This window comes from Microcebus murinus, chromosome 12 (assembly GCF_040939455.1).
Source record: "Microcebus murinus isolate Inina chromosome 12, M.murinus_Inina_mat1.0, whole genome shotgun sequence".
NCBI classification, from domain to species: Eukaryota; Metazoa; Chordata; class Mammalia; order Primates; family Cheirogaleidae; genus Microcebus; species Microcebus murinus.
This window is the reverse complement of record NC_134115.1, coordinates 486,162-505,977: the sequence shown is the minus strand read 5'-3', so window position 1 is coordinate 505,977 and position 19,816 is coordinate 486,162. Positions and strand designations below refer to the sequence as shown.

The 19,816-nt window shown below is 63.7% G+C and overlaps 6 non-coding genes across 6 annotated transcripts; all 6 read right to left on the bottom strand.

Annotated features, from left to right (window-relative positions):
- Window positions 1-404: 404 nt before the first annotated feature.
- On the bottom strand, window positions 405-523 carry LOC142874626 (5S ribosomal RNA). The gene has a single exon (XR_012922289.1). It is a non-coding gene; the product is annotated as a 5S ribosomal RNA (ribosomal RNA).
- A 3,474-nt stretch (window positions 524-3,997) lies between these two features.
- On the bottom strand, window positions 3,998-4,116 carry LOC142874614 (5S ribosomal RNA). The gene has a single exon (XR_012922282.1). It is a non-coding gene; the product is annotated as a 5S ribosomal RNA (ribosomal RNA).
- A 3,506-nt stretch (window positions 4,117-7,622) lies between these two features.
- LOC142874421 (5S ribosomal RNA) lies at window positions 7,623-7,741 on the bottom strand. The gene has a single exon (XR_012922238.1). It is a non-coding gene; the product is annotated as a 5S ribosomal RNA (ribosomal RNA).
- A 3,504-nt stretch (window positions 7,742-11,245) lies between these two features.
- Window positions 11,246-11,364, bottom strand: LOC142874413 (5S ribosomal RNA). The gene has a single exon (XR_012922230.1). It is a non-coding gene; the product is annotated as a 5S ribosomal RNA (ribosomal RNA).
- Window positions 11,365-14,872: 3,508 nt separating this feature from the next.
- LOC142874602 (5S ribosomal RNA) lies at window positions 14,873-14,991 on the bottom strand. Its single transcript, XR_012922277.1, has one exon. It is a non-coding gene; the product is annotated as a 5S ribosomal RNA (ribosomal RNA).
- A 3,474-nt stretch (window positions 14,992-18,465) lies between these two features.
- Window positions 18,466-18,584, bottom strand: LOC142874598 (5S ribosomal RNA). Its single transcript, XR_012922275.1, has one exon. It is a non-coding gene; the product is annotated as a 5S ribosomal RNA (ribosomal RNA).
- Between the last annotated feature and the right edge of the window lie 1,232 nt (window positions 18,585-19,816).

The window sequence follows — 19,816 nt, the reverse complement described above, 5'->3', positions numbered from 1 at the left end:
GTGACTCCGGATCCCCCAACATCAGGTGCCACCACCAAAGATTCCTACGTGTAGCCCATAGAACCCCAAAAGCAACGGGACGAGTTCTGGTCACATACTCCCTCAAAATGACATCCTGGCCTTCTTCTGGAACTCCCTCCCCTCTCAGACTCTCAAGGTTTCCTCCAGCGTGTCGGTTCCCACGGAGCAGACCTTTGGTCTGAGACCTGACAGTCCAGAAGCCACGCATGCTGCCGCGTGACGGCGGTGTCGCGGCTTGGGACAAGAGGAGGCCCCACGGTGCGGGCTGGGGCGCCAGGCACCGCGGCGGGCGCTGAGGGTGGGGGTGACCCCCGCCCCGGGCCGCCGCCTCGCTCCCAGAGAGGGGACAGAACAAGAGGCAAAAAAAAAAAAAAAAAAAAAGAAGCCTACGGCACCCGGTATTCCCAGGCGGTCTCCCATCCAAGTACTAACCAGGCCCGACCCTGCTTAGCTTCCGAGACCAGACGAGATCGGGCGCGTTCAGGGTGGTGTGGCCCTAGACGGCGGAGGGCGCCCCTGCCCCGCTCAAGAAGCCGAGCCTCTCTGCGCTTCCCCGCCGCCTCCTCCCGCCCCAGGCCCCGCGCCGGCGCTGACCCGCACCGGGCGGGCGGGTCCGGCGGGCTCCGAGGGACGGGGGTGACAGGCGGGGCGGGGCGGGGCGGGCAGGGAGCGGCGGGCCGGGGTGGGGGGCTGTCTCTCTATACACACACACACACACACACACACACTCACACTCACACTCACTCACTCACACTCACACAAGATGCGCCTCCACGGCTGGACTCGCCAAGGTGGAGACCTTCCAGCCCCCTTCCTCTCCTCGCCTGGCCCACCCCCAGCTCGTGGCCGCCCCCGCCGCCGCCGCCGATTGCGCACGCGCGGGTCGCCCGCCCTTTGACCCCAGGCAGGGGCCGCCCTCCCCGACAACCCCTTTCAGCTGCGCCCCCCACCCTGTGGGTGGGCTGCCGCCTATTCCCCCGGGCCCGGGCTGGGGCACAGCGCATGGGGGAGGGGAGCGAGTGTATGGGGCGTCTCTCTCTCTCTCTTGGGATGTGTCCCATGGGTGGGGTGGCGTGGTTAGTGGGGCGCTGAAGAAATCAGTCCCCTCCATCTCCTACCTCTGGAAAACGCCCAAGCCCTTGGAGAACTGCCGGCAACGCGACCGTGGGGGCCGGGACCCTCCTCTGTGTCCTCCTGTGGCCCATTCCAAGGGGCCTGGGCCTGGCCGGGGCTGCATTGGACCCCGACCCCCCTGGCGTGTGGACTCGCTAAAAATCGGCGATTAGATATTGGATTCCAGCTTCATTGAGGTCATTTCACTAATGAGTGCACCGGAAAGAGTTTCCTAATCCATCTGTGAGGGTGGCAACTGAAAGAGAATTTTAAAGCTGACAGAATAGGCGAGGAAAGGCATAGGAGATTTCCACACCCAGTAAGGAAGCCTTTCCCGAAATGGAAGAAAGAAACGAGCAAACAGAGACACCGGTAGCCCGCCAGGATCAGAGTCTGCCCCCGAGAGAAAGTACCCTGACCAGGTTCACCCGTGGGTGGGTGGCGAGCTAGCGGCATTCAGAAGAGCGAGGCCCGCAGTCTGTGCAGAAGACACCTGCACTCGGGTGTGTGTGGCGGCACGATTCACAAGCAGCTCCAGATGTTAAGCCAAGGAGAAGCCAGGGAGTTCCCAACGCCCCAGGTGTCCTCAGCCCACGACTGGCTGCTGGGGGAATGCGAAGCCCGGCTCCTTGTCTCAGAGCGGGACAACCAGGAGGTGTGACGTACACCCCGGGGTTCCCAGGAGGATCAGGCTGAAGCTGGGACTTGGCCTGAAAGTGTCCCCTCGCACGGCCACCCCTTCCCCTTCCTGCTCCTCTACTCCTGGTGCCCCTCCATCCAGGGGCCAGACCTTAAAGAGTCACCCGCAAGAGAATCCTGGTCCCAAAGGAGCCTTCTGGGGGACCCGTGCTGAGAGAGGTTGTGGGCATGGCCCGCTGGGGCTCTGCCCGACCCAGGGCTGAGAGATGCAACCTCCCAGCTCTGGGTCCCTGCAGGGGAAGCGTTGGCAAGCACAGGGCCAGTCCTCCAAAGGCCCAGGTGCAGGGAGCCCAGGCCAAGCAGCCTGTGGAAGAAGCCACCCCGGGAACACGACTGCAGGCCACGGCCCTTCCCACCTCCTCCTCCTCCTGCTCCTCCACCCCCCCCCCGACCTCCCACCCCCACCCCCGACATGGCGCAGGGCTCAGAGACACCTCAGACACTTGCTACCCAAAGTGCAAAGGGCATCAGTTGCTCCTCCAAACCCCCCCCCCCGCCCAGCAGACCGCGTTGTCCAGCCAGCCCCCGGGCCTCCCTGGGGTGCCCAGCACAAAAGTGCAGACAACCACCGGACCCTCAATCTCAGTTTTCGGATGTTTTTGCCACTCTAAGGACCCGCAGGCCAGCTGGGCCTTCTGGCAGGACAGAGAGCCCCGGAATCCGACGTGGAGAGCTGGGTGTACGTCCCCACGAGGAGGCGGTCCCCACCTCCGCGGCTCTCCCCTTGCGGGGGGGGGAAAAGCAGCCACGGGGCCTCAGAGAAGACACCAGGCTGGGCGCCCGCCCCACAGTGGGGGCACGTCCCCCGCAGGCCACTTAGCGACGGCCGCCGGCCGGCGGACGGTTGGGTGGCGCGAGACGCTGCGGCCGCCCTGCTACCGGGTTCCTGGGAGGGCGTCCTGGAACCAGCGTCCACACCAAGCCCTTGGAAGGCCCAGGCGACGGAGGAGCCCCGTCAGGCAGGGGCCGAGGACGGTGACGGCCCGGGCGGGGAGGAGCGTGTCAGGCAGGGGCAGAGGACGGTGACAGGTGACAGGCCGGGCGGGAAGGAGTCAGTCAGGCAGGGGCCGAGGAGGAGACGGGGCTGGGTAAGGGTTAGGGTTAGAGTCAGGGCACAAGTCACAATCGCAAAGACCTGGAAGCGACCCGAGTGCCCATCGACCCACGAGTGCGTAAATGAAATGTGGCGCGTGGACACCACGGAGTGCTATTCAGCTAGGAGGAGCAGCGGTGAGAGGGCACCTCTCGTGGTTCTCCTGGCCAGAGCTGGAACCCGTTCCAGTAAGCCAGGTAGCCCAAGAATGGACACACGAGCACCACGTGCTCGCGCTCACCAGCAAATGGGTACGAACCGACGGACACCCAAGTGGACACAGAGGAATCACCTTCATCGGGTGGGTGTCGGGCGGGTGGGGGGAGGGGATGGGCATACACCTCCATTAGGAATGGGGTGGGTGCGCACCGACTGGGGGATGGGCGCACTTGAGGCTCTGACCCGAGGGGGGAGGCTGGGAGAGGGCAACGTACCCGACCTTAACATTGGTACCCCCACAATACGCTGGAACAACATCAGAGGTTAATGAATAAGAACACAGGGGGGAGGGGGGCACGGGCAACACATGTCACCTTAATACTTGGACTCCCATCATCTGCTTGAAAAGAGAGAGAAAAGAAAATGCAATCATAGAGATAAGAGACACTTTTTAAACATAATGAATCCGAAGAGAAAAGTAAAAGGAGGCCTGTGGGGCAGGTCTGGGTGTGACTCCGGATCCCCCAACATCAGGTGCCACCACCAAAGATTCCTACGTGTAGCCCATAGAACCCCAAAAGCAACGGGACGAGTTCTGGTCACATACTCCCTCAAAATGACATCCTGGCCTTCTTCTGGAACTCCCTCCCCTCTCAGACTCTCAAGGTTTCCTCCAGCGTGTCGGTTCCCACGGAGCAGACCTTTGGTCTGAGACCTGACAGTCCAGAAGCCACGCATGCTGCCGCGTGACGGCGGTGTCGTGGCTTGGGACAAGAGGAGGCCCCACGGTGCGGGCTGGGGCGCCAGGCACCGCGGCGGGCGCTGAGGGTGGGGGTGACCCCCGCCCCGGGCCGCCGCCTCGCTCCCAGAGAGGGGACAGAACAAGAGGCAAAAAAAAAAAAAAAAAAAAGAAGCCTACGGCACCCGGTATTCCCAGGCGGTCTCCCATCCAAGTACTAACCAGGCCCGACCCTGCTTAGCTTCCGAGACCAGACGAGATCGGGCGCGTTCAGGGTGGTGTGGCCCTAGACGGCGGAGGGCGCCCCTGCCCCGCTCAAGAAGCCGAGCCTCTCTGCGCTTCCCCGCCGCCTCCTCCCGCCCCAGGCCCCGCGCCGGCGCTGACCCGCACCGGGCGGGCCTGTTGAGTTCACCGGCCGGGTCCGGCGGGCTCCGAGGGACGGGGGTGACAGGCGGGGCGGGGCGGGGCGGGCAGGGAGCGGCGGGCCGGGGTGGGGGGCTGTCTCTCTATACACACACACACACACACACACACACTCACACTCACACTCACTCACTCACACTCACACAAGATGCGCCTCCACGGCTGGACTCGCCAAGGTGGAGACCTTCCAGCCCCCTTCCTCTCCTCGCCTGGCCCACCCCCAGCTCGTGGCCGCCCCCGCCGCCGCCGCCGATTGCGCACGCGCGGGTCGCCCGCCCTTTGACCCCAGGCAGGGGCCGCCCTCCCCGACAACCCCTTTCAGCTGCGCCCCCCACCCTGTGGGTGGGCTGCCGCCTATTCCCCCGGGCCCGGGCTGGGGCACAGCGCATGGGGGAGGGGAGCGAGTGTATGGGGCGTCTCTCTCTCTCTCTTGGGATGTGTCCCATGGGTGGGGTGGCGTGGTTAGTGGGGCGCTGAAGAAATCAGTCCCCTCCATCTCCTACCTCTGGAAAACGCCCAAGCCCTTGGAGAACTGCCGGCAACGCGACCGTGGGGGCCGGGACCCTCCTCTGTGTCCTCCTGTGGCCCAGTCCAAGGGGCCTGGGCCTGGCCGGGGCTGCATTGGACCCCGACCACCCTGGCGTGTGGACTCGCTAAAAATCGGCGATTAGATATTGGATTCCAGCTTCATTGAGGTCATTTCACTAATGAGTGCACCGGAAAGAGTTTCCTAATCCATCTGTGAGGGTGGCAACTGAAAGAGAATTTTAAAGCTGACAGAATAGGCGAGGAAAGGCATAGGAGATTTCCACACCCAGTAAGGAAGCCTTTCCCGAAATGGAAGAAAGAAACGAGCAAACAGAGACACCGGTAGCCCGCCAGGATCAGAGTCTGCCCCCGAGAGAAAGTACCCTGACCAGGTTCACCCGTGGGTGGGTGGCGAGCTAGCGGCATTCAGAAGAGCGAGGCCCGCAGTCTGTGCAGAAGACACCTGCACTCGGGTGTGTGTGGCGGCACGATTCACAAGCAGCTCCAGATGTTAAGCCAAGGAGAAGCCAGGGAGTTCCCAACGCCCCAGGTGTCCTCAGCCCACGACTGGCTGCTGGGGGAATGCGAAGCCCGGCTCCTTGTCTCAGAGCGGGACAACCAGGAGGTGTGACGTACACCCCGGGGTTCCCAGGAGGATCAGGCTGAAGCTGGGACTTGGCCTGAAAGTGTCCCCTCGCACGGCCACCCCCTTCCCCTTCCTGCTCCTCTACTCCTGGTGCCCCTCCATCCAGGGGCCAGACCTTAAAGAGTCACCCGCAAGAGAATCCTGGTCCCAAAGGAGCCTTCTGGGGGACCCGTGCTGAGAGAGGTTGTGGGCATGGCCCGCTGGGGCTCTGCCCGACCCAGGGCTGAGAGATGCAACCTCCCAGCTCTGGGTCCCTGCAGGGGAAGCGTTGGCAAGCACAGGGCCAGTCCTCCAAAGGCCCAGGTGCAGGGAGCCCAGGCCAAGCAGCCTGTGGAAGAAGCCACCCCGGGAACACGACTGCAGGCCACGGCCCTTCCCACCTCCTCCTCCTCCTCCTCCTCCTGCTCCTCCACCCCCCCCCCCCGACCTCCCACCCCCACCCCCGACATGGCGCAGGGCTCAGAGACACCTCAGACACTTGCTACCCAAAGTGCAAAGGGCATCAGTTGCTCCTCCAAACCCCCCCCCCCGCCCAGCAGACCGCGTTGTCCAGCCAGCCCCCGGGCCTCCCTGGGGTGCCCAGCACAAAAGTGCAGACAACCACCGGACCCTCAATCTCAGTTTTCGGATGTTTTTGCCACTCTAAGGACCCGCAGGCCAGCTGGGCCTTCTGGCAGGACAGAGAGCCCCGGAATCCGACGTGGAGAGCTGGGTGTACGTCCCCACGAGGAGGCGGTCCCCACCTCCGCGGCTCTCCCCTTGCGGGGGGGGGAAAAGCAGCCACGGGGCCTCAGAGAAGACACCAGGCTGGGCGCCCGCCCCACAGTGGGGGCACGTCCCCCGCAGGCCACTTAGCGACGGCCGCCGGCCGGCGGACGGTTGGGTGGCGCGAGACGCTGCGGCCGCCCTGCTACCGGGTTCCTGGGAGGGCGTCCTGGAACCAGCGTCCACACCAAGCCCTTGGAAGGCCCAGGCAACGGAGGAGCCCCGTCAGGCAGGGGCCGAGGACGGTGACGGCCCGGGCGGGGAGGAGCGTGTCAGGCAGGGGCAGAGGACGGTGACAGGTGACAGGCCGGGCGGGAAGGAGTCAGTCAGGCAGGGGCCGAGGAGGAGACGGGGCTGGGTAAGGGTTAGGGTTAGAGTCAGGGCACAAGTCACAATCGCAAAGACCTGGAAGCGACCCGAGTGCCCATCGACCCACGAGTGCGTAAATGAAATGTGGCGCGTGGACACCACGGAGTGCTATTCAGCTAGGAGGAGCAGCGGTGAGAGGGCACCTCTCGTGGTTCTCCTGGCCAGAGCTGGAACCCGTTCCAGTAAGCCAGGTAGCCCAAGAATGGACACACGAGCACCACGTGCTCGCGCTCACCAGCAAATGGGTACGAACCGACGGACACCCAAGTGGACACAGAGGAATCACCTTCATCGGGTGGGTGTCGGGCGGGTGGGGGGAGGGGATGGGCATACACCTCCATTAGGAATGGGGTGGGTGCGCACCGACTGGGGGATGGGCGCACTTGAGGCTCTGACCCGAGGGGGGAGGCTGGGAGAGGGCAACGTACCCGACCTTAACATTGGTACCCCCACAATACGCTGGAACAACATCAGAGGTTAATGAATAAGAACACAGGGGGGAGGGGGGCACGGGCAACACATGTCACCTTAATACTTGGACTCCCATCATCTGCTTGAAAAGAGAGAGAAAAGAAAATGCAATCATAGAGATAAGAGACACTTTTTAAACATAATGAATCCGAAGAGAAAAGTAAAAGGAGGCCTGTGGGGCAGGTCTGGGTGTGACTCCGGATCCCCCAACATCAGGTGCCACCACCAAAGATTCCTACGTGTAGCCCATAGAACCCCAAAAGCAACGGGACGAGTTCTGGTCACATACTCCCTCAAAATGACATCCTGGCCTTCTTCTGGAACTCCCTCCCCTCTCAGACTCTCAAGGTTTCCTCCAGCGTGTCGGTTCCCACGGAGCAGACCTTTGGTCTGAGACCTGACAGTCCAGAAGCCACGCATGCTGCCGCGTGACGGCGGTGTCGCGGCTTGGGACAAGAGGAGGCCCCACGGTGCGGGCTGGGGCGCCAGGCACCGCGGCGGGCGCTGAGGGTGGGGGTGACCCCCGCCCCGGGCCGCCGCCTCGCTCCCAGAGAGGGGACAGAACAAGAGGCAAAAAAAAAAAAAAAAAAAAAAGAAGCCTACGGCACCCAGTATTCCCAGGCGGTCTCCCATCCAAGTACTAACCAGGCCCGACCCTGCTTAGCTTCCGAGACCAGACGAGATCGGGCGCGTTCAGGGTGGTGTGGCCCTAGACGGCGGAGGGCGCCCCTGCCCCGCTCAAGAAGCCGAGCCTCTCTGCGCTTCCCCGCCGCCTCCTCTCGCCCCAGGCCCCGCGCCGGCGCTGACCCGCACCGGGCGGGCCTGTTGAGTTCACCGGCCGGGTCCGGCGGGCTCCGAGGGACGGGGGTGACAGGCGGGGCGGGGCGGGGCGGGCAGGGAGCGGCGGGCCGGGGTGGGGGGCTGTCTCTCTATACACACACACACACACACACACACACTCACACTCACACTCACTCACTCACACTCACACAAGATGCGCCTCCACGGCTGGACTCGCCAAGGTGGAGACCTTCCAGCCCCCTTCCTCTCCTCGCCTGGCCCACCCCCAGCTCGTGGCCGCCCCCGCCGCCGCCGCCGATTGCGCACGCGCGGGTCGCCCGCCCTTTGACCCCAGGCAGGGGCCGCCCTCCCCGACAACCCCTTTCAGCTGCGCCCCCCACCCTGTGGGTGGGCTGCCGCCTATTCCCCCGGGCCCGGGCTGGGGCACAGCGCATGGGGGAGGGGAGCGAGTGTATGGGGCGTCTCTCTCTCTCTCTTGGGATGTGTCCCATGGGTGGGGTGGCGTGGTTAGTGGGGCGCTGAAGAAATCAGTCCCCTCCATCTCCTACCTCTGGAAAACGCCCAAGCCCTTGGAGAACTGCCGGCAACGCGACCGTGGGGGCCGGGACCCTCCTCTGTGTCCTCCTGTGGCCCATTCCAAGGGGCCTGGGCCTGGCCGGGGCTGCATTGGACCCCGACCCCCCTGGCGTGTGGACTCGCTAAAAATCGGCGATTAGATATTGGATTCCAGCTTCATTGAGGTCATTTCACTAATGAGTGCACCGGAAAGAGTTTCCTAATCCATCTGTGAGGGTGGCAACTGAAAGAGAATTTTAAAGCTGACAGAATAGGCGAGGAAAGGCATAGGAGATTTCCACACCCAGTAAGGAAGCCTTTCCCGAAATGGAAGAAAGAAACGAGCAAACAGAGACACCGGTAGCCCGCCAGGATCAGAGTCTGCCCCCGAGAGAAAGTACCCTGACCAGGTTCACCCGTGGGTGGGTGGCGAGCTAGCGGCATTCAGAAGAGCGAGGCCCGCAGTCTGTGCAGAAGACACCTGCACTCGGGTGTGTGTGGCGGCACGATTCACAAGCAGCTCCAGATGTTAAGCCAAGGAGAAGCCAGGGAGTTCCCAACGCCCCAGGTGTCCTCAGCCCACGACTGGCTGCTGGGGGAATGCGAAGCCCGGCTCCTTGTCTCAGAGCGGGACAACCAGGAGGTGTGACGTACACCCCGGGGTTCCCAGGAGGATCAGGCTGAAGCTGGGACTTGGCCTCAAAGTGTCCCCTCGCACGGCCACCCCCTTCCCCTTCCTGCTCCTCTACTCCTGGTGCCCCTCCATCCAGGGGCCAGACCTTAAAGAGTCACCCGCAAGAGAATCCTGGTCCCAAAGGAGCCTTCTGGGGGACCCGTGCTGAGAGAGGTTGTGGGCATGGCCCGCTGGGGCTCTGCCCGACCCAGGGCTGAGAGATGCAACCTCCCAGCTCTGGGTCCCTGCAGGGGAAGCGTTGGCAAGCACAGGGCCAGTCCTCCAAAGGCCCAGGTGCAGGGAGCCCAGGCCAAGCAGCCTGTGGAAGAAGCCACCCCGGGAACACGACTGCAGGCCACGGCCCTTCCCACCTCCTCCTCCTCCTCCTCCTCCTGCTCCTCCACCCCTTCCCCGACCTCCCACCCCCACCCCCGACATGGCGCAGGGCTCAGAGACACCTCAGACACTTGCTACCCAAAGTGCAAAGGGCATCAGTTGCTCCTCCAAACCCCCCCCCCCGCCCAGCAGACCGCGTTGTCCAGCCAGCCCCCGGGCCTCCCTGGGGTGCCCAGCACAAAAGTGCAGACAACCACCGGACCCTCAATCTCAGTTTTCGGATGTTTTTGCCACTCTAAGGACCCGCAGGCCAGCTGGGCCTTCTGGCAGGACAGAGAGCCCCGGAATCCGACGTGGAGAGCTGGGTGTACGTCCCCACGAGGAGGCGGTCCCCACCTCCGCGGCTCTCCCCTTGCGGGGGGGGGAAAAGCAGCCACGGGGCCTCAGAGAAGACACCAGGCTGGGCGCCCGCCCCACAGTGGGGGCACGTCCCCCGCAGGCCACTTAGCGACGGCCGCCGGCCGGCGGACGGTTGGGTGGCGCGAGACGCTGCGGCCGCCCTGCTACCGGGTTCCTGGGAGGGCGTCCTGGAACCAGCGTCCACACCAAGCCCTTGGAAGGCCCAGGCGACGGAGGAGCCCCGTCAGGCAGGGGCCGAGGACGGTGACGGCCCGGGCGGGGAGGAGCGTGTCAGGCAGGGGCAGAGGACGGTGACAGGTGACAGGCCGGGCGGGAAGGAGTCAGTCAGGCAGGGGCCGAGGAGGAGACGGGGCTGGGTAAGGGTTAGGGTTAGAGTCAGGGCACAAGTCACAATCGCAAAGACCTGGAAGCGACCCGAGTGCCCATCGACCCACGAGTGCGTAAATGAAATGTGGCGCGTGGACACCACGGAGTGCTATTCAGCTAGGAGGAGCAGCGGTGAGAGGGCACCTCTCGTGGTTCTCCTGGCCAGAGCTGGAACCCGTTCCAGTAAGCCAGGTAGCCCAAGAATGGACACACGAGCACCACGTGCTCGCGCTCACCAGCAAATGGGTACGAACCGACGGACACCCAAGTGGACACAGAGGAATCACCTTCATCGGGTGGGTGTCGGGCGGGTGGGGGGAGGGGATGGGCATACACCTCCATTAGGAATGGGGTGGGTGCGCACCGACTGGGGGATGGGCGCACTTGAGGCTCTGACCCGAGGGGGGAGGCTGGGAGAGGGCAACGTACCCGACCTTAACATTGGTACCCCCACAATACGCTGGAACAACATCAGAGGTTAATGAATAAGAACACAGGGGGGAGGGGGGCACGGGCAACACATGTCACCTTAATACTTGGACTCCCATCATCTGCTTGAAAAGAGAGAGAAAAGAAAATGCAATCATAGAGATAAGAGACACTTTTTAAACATAATGAATCCGAAGAGAAAAGTAAAAGGAGGCCTGTGGGGCAGGTCTGGGTGTGACTCCGGATCCCCCAACATCAGGTGCCACCACCAAAGATTCCTACGTGTAGCCCATAGAACCCCAAAAGCAACGGGACGAGTTCTGGTCACATACTCCCTCAAAATGACATCCTGGCCTTCTTCTGGAACTCCCTCCCCTCTCAGACTCTCAAGGTTTCCTCCAGCGTGTCGGTTCCCACGGAGCAGACCTTTGGTCTGAGACCTGACAGTCCAGAAGCCACGCATGCTGCCGCGTGACGGCGGTGTCGCGGCTTGGGACAAGAGGAGGCCCCACGGTGCGGGCTGGGGCGCCAGGCACCGCGGCGGGCGCTGAGGGTGGGGGTGACCCCCGCCCCGGGCCGCCGCCTCGCTCCCAGAGAGGGGACAGAACAAGAGGCAAAAAAAAAAAAAAAAAAAAAAGAAGCCTAAGGCACCCGGTATTCCCAGGCGGTCTCCCATCCAAGTACTAACCAGGCCCGACCCTGCTTAGCTTCCGAGACCAGACGAGATCGGGCGCGTTCAGGGTGGTGTGGCCCTAGACGGCGGAGGGCGCCCCTGCCCCGCTCAAGAAGCCGAGCCTCTCTGCGCTTCCCCGCCGCCTCCTCCCGCCCCAGGCCCCGCGCCGGCGCTGACCCGCACCGGGCGGGCCTGTTGAGTTCACCGGCCGGGTCCGGCGGGCTCCGAGGGACGGGGGTGACAGGCGGGGCGGGGCGGGGCGGGCAGGGAGCGGCGGGCCGGGGTGGGGGGCTGTCTCTCTATACACACACACACACACACACACACACACTCACACTCACACTCACTCACTCACACTCACACAAGATGCGCCTCCACGGCTGGACTCGCCAAGGTGGAGACCTTCCAGCCCCCTTCCTCTCCTCGCCTGGCCCACCCCCAGCTCGTGGCCGCCCCCGCCGCCGCCGCCGATTGCGCACGCGCGGGTCGCCCGCCCTTTGACCCCAGGCAGGGGCCGCCCTCCCCGACAACCCCTTTCAGCTGCGCCCCCCACCCTGTGGGTGGGCTGCCGCCTATTCCCCCGGGCCCGGGCTGGGGCACAGCGCATGGGGGAGGGGAGCGAGTGTATGGGGCGTCTCTCTCTCTCTCTTGGGATGTGTCCCATGGGTGGGGTGGCGTGGTTAGTGGGGCGCTGAAGAAATCAGTACCCTCCATCTCCTACCTCTGGAAAACGCCCAAGCCCTTGGAGAACTGCCGGCAACGCGACCGTGGGGGCCGGGACCCTCCTCTGTGTCCTCCTGTGGCCCAGTCCAAGGGGCCTGGGCCTGGCCGGGGCTGCATTGGACCCCGACCACCCTGGCGTGTGGACTCGCTAAAAATCGGCGATTAGATATTGGATTCCAGCTTCATTGAGGTCATTTCACTAATGAGTGCACCGGAAAGAGTTTCCTAATCCATCTGTGAGGGTGGCAACTGAAAGAGAATTTTAAAGCTGACAGAATAGGCGAGGAAAGGCATAGGAGATTTCCACACCCAGTAAGGAAGCCTTTCCCGAAATGGAAGAAAGAAACGAGCAAACAGAGACACCGGTAGCCCGCCAGGATCAGAGTCTGCCCCCGAGAGAAAGTACCCTGACCAGGTTCACCCGTGGGTGGGTGGCGAGCTAGCGGCATTCAGAAGAGCGAGGCCCGCAGTCTGTGCAGAAGACACCTGCACTCGGGTGTGTGTGGCGGCACGATTCACAAGCAGCTCCAGATGTTAAGCCAAGGAGAAGCCAGGGAGTTCCCAACGCCCCAGGTGTCCTCAGCCCACGACTGGCTGCTGGGGGAATGCGAAGCCCGGCTCCTTGTCTCAGAGCGGGACAACCAGGAGGTGTGACGTACACCCCGGGGTTCCCAGGAGGATCAGGCTGAAGCTGGGACTTGGCCTCAAAGTGTCCCCTCGCACGGCCACCCCCTTCCCCTTCCTGCTCCTCTACTCCTGGTGCCCCTCCATCCAGGGGCCAGACCTTAAAGAGTCACCCGCAAGAGAATCCTGGTCCCAAAGGAGCCTTCTGGGGGACCCGTGCTGAGAGAGGTTGTGGGCATGGCCCGCTGGGGCTCTGCCCGACCCAGGGCTGAGAGATGCAACCTCCCAGCTCTGGGTCCCTGCAGGGGAAGCGTTGGCAAGCACAGGGCCAGTCCTCCAAAGGCCCAGGTGCAGGGAGCCCAGGCCAAGCAGCCTGTGGAAGAAGCCACCCCGGGAACACGACTGCAGGCCACGGCCCTTCCCACCTCCTCCTCCTCCTCCTCCTCCTGCTCCTCCACCCCCCCCCCCCCGACCTCCCACCCCCACCCCCGACATGGCGCAGGGCTCAGAGACACCTCAGACACTTGCTACCCAAAGTGCAAAGGGCATCAGTTGCTCCTCCAAACCCCCCCCCCCGCCCAGCAGACCGCGTTGTCCAGCCAGCCCCCGGGCCTCCCTGGGGTGCCCAGCACAAAAGTGCAGACAACCACCGGACCCTCAATCTCAGTTTTCGGATGTTTTTGCCACTCTAAGGACCCGCAGGCCAGCTGGGCCTTCTGGCAGGACAGAGAGCCCCGGAATCCGACGTGGAGAGCTGGGTGTACGTCCCCACGAGGAGGCGGTCCCCACCTCCGCGGCTCTCCCCTTGCGGGGGGGGGAAAAGCAGCCACGGGGCCTCAGAGAAGACACCAGGCTGGGCGCCCGCCCCACAGTGGGGGCACGTCCCCCGCAGGCCACTTAGCGACGGCCGCCGGCCGGCGGACGGTTGGGTGGCGCGAGACGCTGCGGCCGCCCTGCTACCGGGTTCCTGGGAGGGCGTCCTGGAACCAGCGTCCACACCAAGCCCTTGGAAGGCCCAGGCAACGGAGGAGCCCCGTCAGGCAGGGGCCGAGGACGGTGACGGCCCGGGCGGGGAGGAGCGTGTCAGGCAGGGGCAGAGGACGGTGACAGGTGACAGGCCGGGCGGGAAGGAGTCAGTCAGGCAGGGGCCGAGGAGGAGACGGGGCTGGGTAAGGGTTAGGGTTAGAGTCAGGGCACAAGTCACAATCGCAAAGACCTGGAAGCGACCCGAGTGCCCATCGACCCACGAGTGCGTAAATGAAATGTGGCGCGTGGACACCACGGAGTGCTATTCAGCTAGGAGGAGCAGCGGTGAGAGGGCACCTCTCGTGGTTCTCCTGGCCAGAGCTGGAACCCGTTCCAGTAAGCCAGGTAGCCCAAGAATGGACACACGAGCACCACGTGCTCGCGCTCACCAGCAAATGGGTACGAACCGACGGACACCCAAGTGGACACAGAGGAATCACCTTCATCGGGTGGGTGTCGGGCGGGTGGGGGGAGGGGATGGGCATACACCTCCATTAGGAATGGGGTGGGTGCGCACCGACTGGGGGATGGGCGCACTTGAGGCTCTGACCCGAGGGGGGAGGCTGGGAGAGGGCAACGTACCCGACCTTAACATTGGTACCCCCACAATACGCTGGAACAACATCAGAGGTTAATGAATAAGAACACAGGGGGGAGGGGGGCACGGGCAACACATGTCACCTTAATACTTGGACTCCCATCATCTGCTTGAAAAGAGAGAGAAAAGAAAATGCAATCATAGAGATAAGAGACACTTTTTAAACATAATGAATCCGAAGAGAAAAGTAAAAGGAGGCCTGTGGGGCAGGTCTGGGTGTGACTCCGGATCCCCCAACATCAGGTGCCACCACCAAAGATTCCTACGTGTAGCCCATAGAACCCCAAAAGCAACGGGACGAGTTCTGGTCACATACTCCCTCAAAATGACATCCTGGCCTTCTTCTGGAACTCCCTCCCCTCTCAGACTCTCAAGGTTTCCTCCAGCGTGTCGGTTCCCACGGAGCAGACCTTTGGTCTGAGACCTGACAGTCCAGAAGCCACGCATGCTGCCGCGTGACGGCGGTGTCGCGGCTTGGGACAAGAGGAGGCCCCACGGTGCGGGCTGGGGCGCCAGGCACCGCGGCGGGCGCTGAGGGTGGGGGTGACCCCCGCCCCGGGCCGCCGCCTCGCTCCCAGAGAGGGGACAGAACAAGAGGCAAAAAAAAAAAAAAAAAAAAAGAAGCCTACGGCACCCGGTATTCCCAGGCGGTCTCCCATCCAAGTACTAACCAGGCCCGACCCTGCTTAGCTTCCGAGACCAGACGAGATCGGGCGCGTTCAGGGTGGTGTGGCCCTAGACGGCGGAGGGCGCCCCTGCCCCGCTCAAGAAGCCGAGCCTCTCTGCGCTTCCCCGCCGCCTCCTCCCGCCCCAGGCCCCGCGCCGGCGCTGACCCGCACCGGGCGGGCGGGTCCGGCGGGCTCCGAGGGACGGGGGTGACAGGCGGGGCGGGGCGGGGCGGGCAGGGAGCGGCGGGCCGGGGTGGGGGGCTGTCTCTCTATACACACACACACACACACACACACACTCACACTCACACTCACTCACTCACACTCACACAAGATGCGCCTCCACGGCTGGACTCGCCAAGGTGGAGACCTTCCAGCCCCCTTCCTCTCCTCGCCTGGCCCACCCCCAGCTCGTGGCCGCCCCCGCCGCCGCCGCCGATTGCGCACGCGCGGGTCGCCCGCCCTTTGACCCCAGGCAGGGGCCGCCCTCCCCGACAACCCCTTTCAGCTGCGCCCCCCACCCTGTGGGTGGGCTGCCGCCTATTCCCCCGGGCCCGGGCTGGGGCACAGCGCATGGGGGAGGGGAGCGAGTGTATGGGGCGTCTCTCTCTCTCTCTTGGGATGTGTCCCATGGGTGGGGTGGCGTGGTTAGTGGGGCGCTGAAGAAATCAGTCCCCTCCATCTCCTACCTCTGGAAAACGCCCAAGCCCTTGGAGAACTGCCGGCAACGCGACCGTGGGGGCCGGGACCCTCCTCTGTGTCCTCCTGTGGCCCATTCCAAGGGGCCTGGGCCTGGCCGGGGCTGCATTGGACCCCGACCCCCCTGGCGTGTGGACTCGCTAAAAATCGGCGATTAGATATTGGATTCCAGCTTCATTGAGGTCATTTCACTAATGAGTGCACCGGAAAGAGTTTCCTAATCCATCTGTGAGGGTGGCAACTGAAAGAGAATTTTAAAGCTGACAGAATAGGCGAGGAAAGGCATAGGAGATTTCCACACCCAGTAAGGAAGCCTTTCCCGAAATGGAAGAAAGAAACGAGCAAACAGAGACACCGGTAGCCCGCCAGGATCAGAGTCTGCCCCCGAGAGAAAGTACCCTGACCAGGTTCACCCGTGGGTGGGTGGCGAGCTAGCGGCATTCAGAAGAGCGAGGCCCGCAGTCTGTGCAGAAGACACCTGCACTCGGGTGTGTGTGGCGGCACGATTCACAAGCAGCTCCAGATGTTAAGCCAAGGAGAAGCCAGGGAGTTCCCAACGCCCCAGGTGTCCTCAGCCCACGACTGGCTGCTGGGGGAATGCGAAGCCCGGCTCCTTGTCTCAGAGCGGGACAACCAGGAGGTGTGACGTACACCCCGGGGTTCCCAGGAGGATCAGGCTGAAGCTGGGACTTGGCCTGAAAGTGTCCCCTCGCACGGCCACCCCTTCCCCTTCCTGCTCCTCTACTCCTGGTGCCCCTCCATCCAGGGGCCAGACCTTAAAGAGTCACCCGCAAGAGAATCCTGGTCCCAAAGGAGCCTTCTGGGGGACCCGTGCTGAGAGAGGTTGTGGGCATGGCCCGCTGGGGCTCTGCCCGACCCAGGGCTGAGAGATGCAACCTCCCAGCTCTGGGTCCCTGCAGGGGAAGCGTTGGCAAGCACAGGGCCAGTCCTCCAAAGGCCCAGGTGCAGGGAGCCCAGGCCAAGCAGCCTGTGGAAGAAGCCACCCCGGGAACACGACTGCAGGCCACGGCCCTTCCCACCTCCTCCTCCTCCTGCTCCTCCACCCCCCCCCCGACCTCCCACCCCCACCCCCGACATGGCGCAGGGCTCAGAGACACCTCAGACACTTGCTACCCAAAGTGCAAAGGGCATCAGTTGCTCCTCCAAACCCCCCCCCCGCCCAGCAGACCGCGTTGTCCAGCCAGCCCCCGGGCCTCCCTGGGGTGCCCAGCACAAAAGTGCAGACAACCACCGGACCCTCAATCTCAGTTTTCGGATGTTTTTGCCACTCTAAGGACCCGCAGGCCAGCTGGGCCTTCTGGCAGGACAGAGAGCCCCGGAATCCGACGTGGAGAGCTGGGTGTACGTCCCCACGAGGAGGCGGTCCCCACCTCCGCGGCTCTCCCCTTGCGGGGGGGGGAAAAGCAGCCACGGGGCCTCAGAGAAGACACCAGGCTGGGCGCCCGCCCCACAGTGGGGGCACGTCCCCCGCAGGCCACTTAGCGACGGCCGCCGGCCGGCGGACGGTTGGGTGGCGCGAGACGCTGCGGCCGCCCTGCTACCGGGTTCCTGGGAGGGCGTCCTGGAACCAGCGTCCACACCAAGCCCTTGGAAGGCCCAGGCGACGGAGGAGCCCCGTCAGGCAGGGGCCGAGGACGGTGACGGCCCGGGCGGGGAGGAGCGTGTCAGGCAGGGGCAGAGGACGGTGACAGGTGACAGGCCGGGCGGGAAGGAGTCAGTCAGGCAGGGGCCGAGGAGGAGACGGGGCTGGGTAAGGGTTAGGGTTAGAGTCAGGGCACAAGTCACAATCGCAAAGACCTGGAAGCGACCCGAGTGCCCATCGACCCACGAGTGCGTAAATGAAATGTGGCGCGTGGACACCACGGAGTGCTATTCAGCTAGGAGGAGCAGCGGTGAGAGGGCACCTCTCGTGGTTCTCCTGGCCAGAGCTGGAACCCGTTCCAGTAAGCCAGGTAGCCCAAGAATGGACACACGAGCACCACGTGCTCGCGCTCACCAGCAAATGGGTACGAACCGACGGACACCCAAGTGGACACAGAGGAATCACCTTCATCGGGTGGGTGTCGGGCGGGTGGGGGGAGGGGATGGGCATACACCTCCATTAGGAATGGGGTGGGTGCGCACCGACTGGGGGATGGGCGCACTTGAGGCTCTGACCCGAGGGGGGAGGCTGGGAGAGGGCAACGTACCCGACCTTAACATTGGTACCCCCACAATACGCTGGAACAACATCAGAGGTTAATGAATAAGAACACAGGGGGGAGGGGGGCACGGGCAACACATGTCACCTTAATACTTGGACTCCCATCATCTGCTTGAAAAGAGAGAGAAAAGAAAATGCAATCATAGAGATAAGAGACACTTTTTAAACATAATGAATCCGAAGAGAAAAGTAAAAGGAGGCCTGTGGGGCAGGTCTGGGTGTGACTCCGGATCCCCCAACATCAGGTGCCACCACCAAAGATTCCTACGTGTAGCCCATAGAACCCCAAAAGCAACGGGACGAGTTCTGGTCACATACTCCCTCAAAATGACATCCTGGCCTTCTTCTGGAACTCCCTCCCCTCTCAGACTCTCAAGGTTTCCTCCAGCGTGTCGGTTCCCACGGAGCAGACCTTTGGTCTGAGACCTGACAGTCCAGAAGCCACGCATGCTGCCGCGTGACGGCGGTGTCGCGGCTTGGGACAAGAGGAGGCCCCACGGTGCGGGCTGGGGCGCCAGGCACCGCGGCGGGCGCTGAGGGTGGGGGTGACCCCCGCCCCGGGCCGCCGCCTCGCTCCCAGAGAGGGGACAGAACAAGAGGCAAAAAAAAAAAAAAAAAAAAAGAAGCCTACGGCACCCGGTATTCCCAGGCGGTCTCCCATCCAAGTACTAACCAGGCCCGACCCTGCTTAGCTTCCGAGACCAGACGAGATCGGGCGCGTTCAGGGTGGTGTGGCCCTAGACGGCGGAGGGCGCCCCTGCCCCGCTCAAGAAGCCGAGCCTCTCTGCGCTTCCCCGCCGCCTCCTCCCGCCCCAGGCCCCGCGCCGGCGCTGACCCGCACCGGGCGGGCGGGTCCGGCGGGCTCCGAGGGACGGGGGTGACAGGCGGGGCGGGGCGGGGCGGGCAGGGAGCGGCGGGCCGGGGTGGGGGGCTGTCTCTCTATACACACACACACACACACACACACACTCACACTCACACTCACTCACTCACACTCACACAAGATGCGCCTCCACGGCTGGACTCGCCAAGGTGGAGACCTTCCAGCCCCCTTCCTCTCCTCGCCTGGCCCACCCCCAGCTCGTGGCCGCCCCCGCCGCCGCCGCCGATTGCGCACGCGCGGGTCGCCCGCCCTTTGACCCCAGGCAGGGGCCGCCCTCCCCGACAACCCCTTTCAGCTGCGCCCCCCACCCTGTGGGTGGGCTGCCGCCTATTCCCCCGGGCCCGGGCTGGGGCACAGCGCATGGGGGAGGGGAGCGAGTGTATGGGGCGTCTCTCTCTCTCTCTTGGGATGTGTCCCATGGGTGGGGTGGCGTGGTTAGTGGGGCGCTGAAGAAATCAGTCCCCTCCATCTCCTACCTCTGGAAAACGCCCAAGCCCTTGGAGAACTGCCGGCAACGCGACCGTGGGGGCCGGGACCCTCCTCTGTGTCCTCCTGTGGCCCAGTCCAAGGGGCCTGGGCCTGGCCGGGGCTGCATTGGACCCCGACCCCCCTGGCGTGTGGACTCGCTAAAAATCGGCGATTAGATATTGGATTCCAGCTTCATTGAGGACATTTCACTAATGAGTGCACCGGAAAGAGTTTCCTAATCCATCTGTGAGGGTGGCAACTGAAAGAGAATTTTAAAGCTGACAGAATAGGCGAGGAAAGGCATAGGAGATTTCCACACCCAGTAAGGAAGCCTTTCCCGAAATGGAAGAAAGAAACGAGCAAACAGAGACACCGGTAGCCCGCCGGGATCAGAGTCTGCCCCCGAGAGAAAGTACCCTGACCAGGTTCACCCGTGGGTGGGTGGCGAGCTAGCGGCATTCAGAAGAGCGAGGCCCGCAGTCTGTGCAGAAGACACCTGCACTTGGGTGTGTGTGGCGGCACGATTCACAAGCAGCTCCAGATGTTAAGCCAAGGAGAAGCCAGGGAGTTCCCAACGCCCCAGGTGTCCTCAGCCCACGACTGGCTGCTGGGGGAATGCGAAGC